Source organism: Taudactylus pleione, unplaced genomic scaffold (assembly GCF_031769625.1).
Source record: "Taudactylus pleione unplaced genomic scaffold, aTauple2 ptg000587l, whole genome shotgun sequence".
In the NCBI taxonomy this organism is placed as follows: Eukaryota; Metazoa; Chordata; class Amphibia; order Anura; family Myobatrachidae; genus Taudactylus; species Taudactylus pleione.
This window is the reverse complement of record NW_028284989.1, coordinates 2,965,861-2,975,937: the sequence shown is the minus strand read 5'-3', so window position 1 is coordinate 2,975,937 and position 10,077 is coordinate 2,965,861.

Here is a 10,077-nt window from a genome sequence, read left to right as displayed (position 1 = left end):
GGGTAAGCATGAACTCCAATAGATTTATAAAAAAATCTGTATTGGGACCTTCATATACTGAATTGTTGGTAATCAACTGCCTTACTGCCTCAAGACCTGCTGCATGAGGAATGCAGGTATACAGACTAGCCACATCGAGGGTTACCAACCAAGAATTCTGAGGGAAAGAATTCACCTCCAATAATTTTCTAAGAAGCATATTGGTGTCCTTTAAATGTGTAAACGTGTTCTGGATGCAAGGCTGCAGAAACCCATCCAAATACTGAGCCACTGGGTCACACAAGGACCCCCTGGCTGAGATGATAGGTCTACCAGGGGGATTTTGAGCGTTTTTGTGGATTTTTGGAATAGCATAGAATATTGGAACAATATAAAGATGGACGCTCGCCCTGGTGCCCTCACAGGTATAGGAACCTGATGTACAAAGGAAAAGAAACAGCAGCACTCACAGGACCTCCAAGAGAAGACTCATAACACAACAGTGTCAACCATACTGTTGTGTTATGACTCTTCTTTTGTAGGTCCCATGAGTGCCGCTGTTTCTTTTCCTTTATATATATATATATATATATATATATATATCCACGCAGAAGAATCAGCGGCACTCCCAGGCTTAATTCTTAATGAGGTACGACTTTAATGCATGCCATACAGCCAACGTAGCAGGGCCATTCCTGACCCTTTTCTCAAGGCAGGCGTTGCAATAACAAGTTACATTATAAACAGCAGACGTCTGCTGTTTATAATGTAACTTGTTATTGCAACGCCTGCCTTGAGAAAAGTGTCGGGAATGGCCCTGCTACGTTGGCTGTATGGCATGCATTAAAGTCGTACCTCATTAAGAATTAAGCCTGGGAGTGCCGCTGATTCTTCTGCGTGGATATTCAATTTATCACAGAAGGCACCCTAGCACACAATCGTTATATTTTTTGAGTGCCGGTTCTCACTTTGAACACATTATATATATATATATATATATAAATATATATGTATATATACATACACACACATACAGCAGATCTGCGGCTCTCCAGGATAAGTAAAACAGATATGCAGGATAATGTTCCAATGTTTCGATGCTTTATTGCATCTTTGTCAAGGTACAAAATGCATGACATAAACACACTTACTTATACCCCTCACCACACCACATGCGTCGCTGCGGCTTCCGGGTCCGGATAAGGAGCGCCCACTTGTGACATCATCAGCACGACCCCCATTACCCGGCAACCATACTAAAAACAAATAAAACATAACAGCATATCATGATGAGGAAAGGATAAATATAATCCAAAAAAAATATAAATACAATGTTCACAAAAGTTCACATAAAGCATAAACACATAATTAATGCAAATCAAATGACAGTAATGAGCATTCTTAATAATAAACTTACAAAAAATCTTAATACACCTACTACATATACCAACACATCAAATTAGCAGATAAATGCAGCAAGGGAAAACATTACAAATGCTGATGTTAACCCAACATACATATCATACTAAATATTGTAAACACTACCCCGTATCAAAATACAAAATGAACACATTTCTATTAAGGCTCCATAACCAACAGGAAACAATGTAGTCCTAAATTCTCATTCAATCCTTTTGGTTGTAATGTACCCAATCTATGAATCCAACGTGACTCGCACTGGAGCAATTTATGCGATCGATTACCACCCCGATTAGACAATGGAATATGTCTATGATAATATACCTAAGGGCTGATAAATTATGGCCCGCCTCCAAAAAATGCCATGCCACCGGCTGATCACTAGCACCAGCTGAAAGGGCAGCCCTAATGGCCGACCGGTGCAAGGCCATTAATTCTCTAAGGGTCCGATCCGTTTTGCCAATATAGCTGAGACCACACAGACAAGTGATCATGTACACCACAAACTTAGTAGTACATCCCACCTGATGATGGATAGAGTACCGTTTGCCACTGTGTGGGTGGAAAAAACTATCACCAGTACTCAAATATCTACAGGTTAGACAATTCAGACATTTGTAACATCCATTTTTTGTTTTTAAGAAATGATCCTGTTCTTTAACCCTTAAATGACCGATGTCTGTCTTGACCACCCAATCACGTATGTTTTTACCCCTGCTGTAACAGGGCATAAGAGATGTTTCTGCCAGATTGAGGTCACTATCCTTTTTTATTATAGGCCAATGTTTCCTAGAGATGGTGCTAATCTCCTTACTTAGAGTGTTATAATGATTCATCCATGGTAATCTTTCCGACCATTGTACTTTATCACTAGGGTGCAATAGATGTTCACGGGGTAACGACATGGCTCGAGCTTTTGCCCTATCCAATAAGTCTCTTTTATACCCCCATTTTAAGAACTTTACAATCATCACATCAATATTTTCAGAAGCCATCTCAGTACTACTACAAATACGACGAGCGCATAAAAACTGTGAAAATGGTAGACCATATTTAGACAATCTTGGATGAAAACTATTAGCGTGCAAAGTCGTATTTCTATCTGTAGTTTTACTGAACAAGGACGAGTTTAATTTGGTCCCACATTTGAAAATCTCAACATCAAGAAAAGTCACCTTCAATTCATCAATAATGTATGTCAATTTAATCGGACTCTCTGAGTGATTATGTTTGTCCATCAATTCCTCAAACAGTTCTTTTGAACCGGACCATATAATAAAGATGTCGTCTATATATCTAGTATAAAATTTTATATAGCTCGACATCTTAGAAGAAAAAAAATATATCACGTTCCGCATATATCATATACGCATTGGCGTACGATGGGGCCACATTTGACCCCCATCGCACACCCACTGCATTGCAAATAGATTTTCCCATCAAAAATGAAATTTTTATGGGTGAGAACTATTTCAAGCAATTTGGTAGCAAATGATGTAACTGGCCCCTTATATAGAGGATTAACATCAATCAGACTGTATACTGCCCTGATTCCGTCATTGTTGGGGATGATAGTGTAAAGGTTTGAAACATCTATACTACACAAATAACATTCCTGTGGTATATCGCACAATCGTATTAATTTATTTAGAAAAGATGTAGTGTCTAACAAATGATCCGGATGTCCCATGACACACGGTTGTAAAAGTGTGTCCAAAAATGCAGATGTCGGCTGAAATAGAGATCCCCGGGCCAAAATGATTGGATGCCCAGGGGGATTGTCCAAACATTTGAGCACTTTCGGTAGAGTGTACAATAAGGCAGGTGATGGGATACTGGGGCAATAGGGCATCACACAACTCCATTGAAATTATGCCCTCCAGTACCACCCCCTCCAAACATTCCTGCAAAATCCCTTTAAAATTTGTAGTAGGATCCAAATCAAGATGCATATATACTAACTCATTCCTGAGTTGTCTCATCACTTCTTCTGTATATTTGTCAAGATCTTGTATTACAATTGACCTGCCCTTATCCGTGGGCCGTATAACATCGGAGTATGAAGACAAAGATTTTAGCACTTGAAATTCTTCCCTACTCAAATGACTAGAATATCTAGGTGCTTTTTTATTTAACACTTTAACGTCCCTATCAACCATATTGATAAAAGTTTTATACTATATATATATATATATATATATATATATAAGCACAAGTAGAGCCTGCACACACAAAACAGAGGTCACTGCATGTGCCTGGGGTGAACATCCATAGGTCCAGGAATGAACCCAATAATATCACACAAACAAATAGGATTCACTCACCAGGGCTTGTAGTAAAAAATGTCCGATTTTTATTCCATTATAACTATAGTTTCAGGTGCATGATATGTCAACGTTTCGACTGCTAAAGCGCCGTCTTTTTCAGGACACCACCAGTGCACAGGACACAGACAAACCCTAACAAGACTCCTACAAAGATCCCCTGTTTATACCACTATCAATAACCACTTAGATAGGCTCCGCCCCTACTGCCCGTCAGCGACTGGAAGTGGCTAAAAGCGCTAAGCCAAACCACCTAGTAATACACCAACCTCTGGACAAGCATTCCCCAATGTAAGGCACTAACATATGTATAAAGAGCAGCAAGAACGGGCTGCAAACTCAGCTTTGGCATACTGTATCTCTGGTGTGCATTCCAAACACCGGAACCACCTAACTTCCGGTTTGCGCTCCAGCAACCGGAAGTGTGCCTAAATAAGGTGAAACCAGGAAACTCAGGCTATAGAACAATAGTTCCGCCTCAAAGCAATAATATGCAGTGCTACAGCAGGGAACAGTGGAGAAGTGTGAACTTAGTGCAAACAAATAAACAGAGCCACCACCACAATAGACAATATAAAACAATTGCTTAAACTCAAAACTGGGCTTCTGGGTTAATTTAAAGAAAAATAATGTATATATAAATATTGGATAGGGCAAAAGCTCGAGCCATGTCGTTACCCTGTGAACATCTATTGCACCCTAGTGATAAAGTACAACGGTCGGAAAGATTACCATGGGTGAATCATTATAACACTCTAAGTAAGGTGATTAGCACCATCTCTAGGAAACATTGGCCTATAATAAAAAAGGATAGTGACCTCAATCTGGCAGAAACATCTCTTATGCCCTGTTACACCAGGGGTAAAGCAAAACAAAGTCCAGCAAAACTTTCTACTGAAAAAAAGGCAGATAAATCATTAAAAAATTATGTAGATGGTTATATTCATTTAGGCCTCAAGGGGCTACAGTTCCCAGGGTATGGATCCAGTGGGACTCTCTCTGGAGCAACATACAACCTCTGTCACCACCTATCTTCAATGGAGCAACCCAATCGATCATCATATATTTCAGCCAGGAGACTTGATGTCCCAATTTCAAAAAAATGAGCTGCAATAGGTTTATCAGTTGCTTTATGCACAAGTGCTAACCAGATATCTGATCAATGTTGGGTCATACGCTCTCTTTTTTAATTATATATATATATATATATATATATATATACACACACACACATACAGTCAGGTCCATAAATATTGGGACATTGACAGAATTTTCATATTTTGGCCTCTATTCACCACCACAATGGCTTTGAAATGAAGCAAACAAGATGTGCTTTAACTGCAGACTTTCAGATTTAATTTGAGGGTAATTACATCAAAATCAGGTGAACGGTGTAGGAATTACAATGGTTTCTATATGTGCCTCCCACTTTCTAAGGGGCCAAAAGTAATGGGACAAACTAAACAATCCTAAATCTAAACTTTTACTTTTTAATACTTTGTTGCAAATCCTTTGCAGGCAATTTCAGCCTGAAGTCTGGAACGCATAGACTTCACCAGACGCTGGGTTTCATCTCTGGTGATGCTCTGCCAGGCCTCTACTGCAAATGTTTTCAGTTCCTGCTTGTTCTTGGGGCATTTTCCCTTCAGTTTTGTCTTCATCAAGTGAAATGCATGCTCAATCGGATTCAGGTCAGGGGATTGACTTGGCCATTGCATAATATTCCACTTTTTAGCCTTAAAAAACTATTTGGTTGCTTTTGCAGTATGCTTCGGGTCATTGTTCATCTGCACTCAGAAGCGCCGTCCAATGAGTTCTGAAGCATTTGACTGAAAATGAGCATATAATATTGCCCGAAACACTTCAGAATTCATTTGGCTGCTTTTCTCAGCAGTCACATCATCAATAAATACAAAGGAACAAGTTCCATTGGCAGCCATACATGCCCACGCCATGACACTACCATGCTTCACTGATGAGTTCCTTTACTTCTCCATACTCTTCTCTTCCCATCACTCTGGTACAAGTTGATCTTTGTCTCATCTGTCCATAGGATGTTGTTCCAGAACTGTAATGGCTTTTTTAGATGTTGTTTGGCAAACTCTAATCTGGTCTTCCTGTTTTTGTGGCTCACCAATGGTTTGCATCTTGTGGTGAACCCTCTATATTCACTCTTGTGAAGTCTTCTCTTGATTGTTGACTTTGACATATATACATCTACCTCCCGGAGAGTGTTCTTGATTTGACCAACTGTTGTGAAGGGGTTTTTCTTCACCAGGGAATTAATTCTTTTGTCATCCACCACAGTTGTTTTCCGTGTTCTTCCAAGTCTTTTGGTTTTGCTGAGCTCTCCGATGCGTTCTTTCTTTTTAAGAATGTTCCAAACAGTTGATTTGGCCACACCTAATGTTTTTGCTATCTCTCTGATGGGTTTGTTATGATTTTTCAGCCTAATGATGGCTTGCTTCACTGATAGTGACAGCTCTTTGGATCTCATATTGAGAGTTGACAGCAACTGATTCCAAATGCAAATGTCACACCTAGAATCAACTCCAGACCTTTTACCTGCTTAATTGATAATGAAATAACGAGGGAATAGCCCACACCTGTCCATGAAATAGCTTTTGAGTTGATAGTCCCATTACTTTTGGCCCCTTAAAAAGTGGGAGGCACATATTGAAACTGTTGTAATTCCTACACCGTTCACCCGATTTGGATGTAATTACCCCCAAATTAAATCTAAAAGTCGGCAGTTAAAGCACATCTTGTTTATTTCATTTCAAAACCATTGTGGTGGTGAATAGAGGCCAAAATCTGAAAATGTCCCAATATTTATGGACCTGACTGTACATACATACATACATACATACATACATACACATACACACACACAGACAGTACATTTTCTTTAAATTAACCCAGAAGCCTGCCTAGTTTTGAGTTTAAGCAATTGTTTTATATTGTCTATTGTGGTGGTGGCTCTGTTTATTTGTTTGCACTAAGTTTACACTTCTCCACTGTTCCCTGCTGTACCACTGCATATTAGTGCTTTGAGGTGAAACTATTGTTCTATAGCCTGAGTTTCCTGATTCCCATTATTTAGGCACATTTTCGTTTGCTGGAACGCAAACCAGAAGTTAGGTGGTGCCGTGGCTCCAGTGTTTGGAACGCACACCAGAGATACAGTATGCCAAAGCTGAGTTTGCATCCCATTATTGCTGCTCTTTATACATATGTTAGTGCCTTACATTGGGGAATGCTTGTCCAGAGGTTGGTGGATTACTTGGTGGTTTGGTTTAGCACTCTTAAGCCACTTCCGGTCATGGAGAAGGGCAGTAGAGGTGGAGCCTAAGTGGTTATTGGTAGTGGTATAAACAGGGGACCTTGGTAGGAGTCTTGTTAGGGTTTGTCTGTGTCTTCTGCACTGGTGGTTTCCTGAAGAAGACCGTGCTTTAGCGGTCGATACATCAACATAACATGCATCTGAAACTATAGTTATGATGGAATAAAAATCTGACTTTTAATTACTACATCCCTGGTGAGTGAATCCTATTTGTTTGTAATATATATATATATATTTTTTTTTTTTTTTTTAGCGCAACTAAGCCATGTAGGAGATACAGGATATCAGCAAATACTTATGCACATTTCGCAATGGAGTTCTTTTTCACAAACAAAAATGCCTTATGTAATACTTTTTCTTGTGAATAAAAAGTGTTTAATGAAAATGACAATCAATATTTTAACTGATTAAAGTTAATATCCTGAGTACACTTCATTTATTCTTTTTGTTTAATACATCTACAGTATATTCCCTACCACATGCACAAATTCATGCAAATTAGGGATACGTTTGTCAGGAGCCAATTAACCTACCATTATATTTTTGATTTTTGGGAGGAACCCAGAGGAAACCCGTGCAAGCACGGGGAGATTATACAGACTCCACACAGTTAGGATATTAAAGGCAAAATGCTGGTAATGTACTGCAGTAATGCTAACCATTACACCATCTGTGCTGCCCACATACATTATATCACAGAATACCTAGGAAGGAGCAACAATTTTGAAGTATTACAGATGTGTCCTCATATCTAGCCTCAATATCCTGCCAGGTGTCCTATTTTCATCTTTTATGCCAAAAATGCATCTTTGTCACACTGCGACATACTAGGATGCACCAGGAGACTGTGCTGATTAATTTCATATGCAACACTTGTACATCTGTGTGCAACTGAGCCTGTATTCAAAGTACAATAGAACTTAGCATGGAAAAAGCCCATGGCCGCTGCATCATAGCACTTTGTATAAAGATTCAGAGACTCAGTTGCACACAGATAAGACTCATTTAAAAAAAGATGCAAAACAGGTGTCTGGCACTAGCAGAGTTGCACAGGACCTGGCACACTAAGAGGGGCTGTTTGGTGCAACTGCACCAATGATGAATGATGACACATTTGTACCCTGGTATTTTATTTTCATGAGCTGCAAGGTGTCAGTCTCTCACTTCCCTGTCTTACTGTATGTAACTTATTGATTACTTGTTGTAATTTAATTGTAAAATTAGACTGTATTCAGTGATGGATCAGTGATGGGTTAATATGATCATACTAGTACTAGCAGCACTGGCCCTAGTAATAATTTAATTACTCCTACTAGTGGAAAAAAGTAATGTGAGAAGAAGAAAGTTGGAGAGGCCCCTCCAAATCACATAAATCTTCCTAAATGACAAATAAAACATCAGCTGGTGGTAATGTAACTGGCAGTGGAAAGGCATTGATGATGAATGTAGTGATTTGGCCAAAATATGGAAAATAGCTAACATTCTATACAGCACCTGTAGTGGCAAAGAAAGGCACAGACCTGGCCACTTATTGCTTGATATGGTACTAGAAAAAATCCCAAGTCAAAAGAGAGTGTCCAACACTGTCATGTATCTACTGCACCTCCCAGTGCACTACTACTGTATCTTGATCAGAGTGTAGTACTAGTGGGGTATATTTACTAAAGTGCAGGCTTGTAGAAGTGGAGATGTTACCCATAGCAACCAATCAGATTCTACTTATCAATTATCTACCACCTTCTAAAAGATAATAGCTAGAATCTGATTAGTTGCTATGGGCAACAACTCCAGTTCTATAAACCCGCATAATAACAAAATACTGTAAGTGTTCACAGAAGAATCCAGAAGAGAGTCCAAGGGTGTCCATGAGTGATGTGTGTGTCAGACAGATTACATTTTGAAACTGTGATACATTCTGCCATGGGTAACATCTCCACTTATATAAACCCACACTTTAGTAAATATACCCCCAGTAGTGGTTTTGGCTTTATATGGTTAGGTTGGTCTAACTCAATAGGTGCTTCATCCATACCAAAGAGGAAAACTCATTAGGTGCTTCATCCAAACCCAAGAGGAAAACTCAATAGGTGCTTCATCCATATCCAAGAGGAAAAATCAATAGGTGCTTAATCCATACCCAAGTGGAAAAAACATTATTTATGTAAAGGTGAAATTTGTTTCCAATTCTTTACTCTTTCCTACTATACCTTTGTACCTGCCTTATTACTATATTGAAATTCTATACACATCATTTATTGTGCTGTCTCTCTTTTTAATAGAGATATAGAGGCAAAGTGAGACATTGTCAATACTCAAGACCCCCTCAACTCATTAAGTCATCAATATGGGTCAAGCAGTCTGACAAATAGGGACAGGGTTAACCATCAGACTCCCAATATGTGTGCGTGTGTGTGTATATATTACATATATATATATATTTCAATTTATTTGTATTTGTGTTTTAGTTTATTATGTAAAAAACAAATTCAGAATTATTTCTAACCAGACATGGTGATTTTTTTATTGTCTAAATAATAATATGTGATTAGTTCAAGCACAAGTTCTATATGTATGTTATAATGGGGTCTATTTACTAAGCCTTGGATGGAGATAAAGTCGACGGAGATAAGGTACCAGCCAATCAGCTCCCGTCATTTTTTAAAGGTGGCTGTTAAGAGTTGATTGGCTGATACCTTATCTCCGTTCACTATATCTCCATCCAAGGCTTAGTAAATAGACCCCCATAAATGTTATGTCTTATTTGTTCATGCCAATATTACTGTTCCTATAATTACTTAATCTGCATAAGATCACAACATAAAACTATATTTTTTATTATGAAATGGGTATCCGGCCAGAAGGTCGTCAGTAACCATGTTGACATTCATATTGCTGACACCACAATGTCGACATTAGAATGCAATAACAGACAGCACAGACAGTGTAATGGTTAGCATTACTGCCTCACAGCACTAAGGTCATGGGTTTGAACCCACTATGGCCCTAACTGTG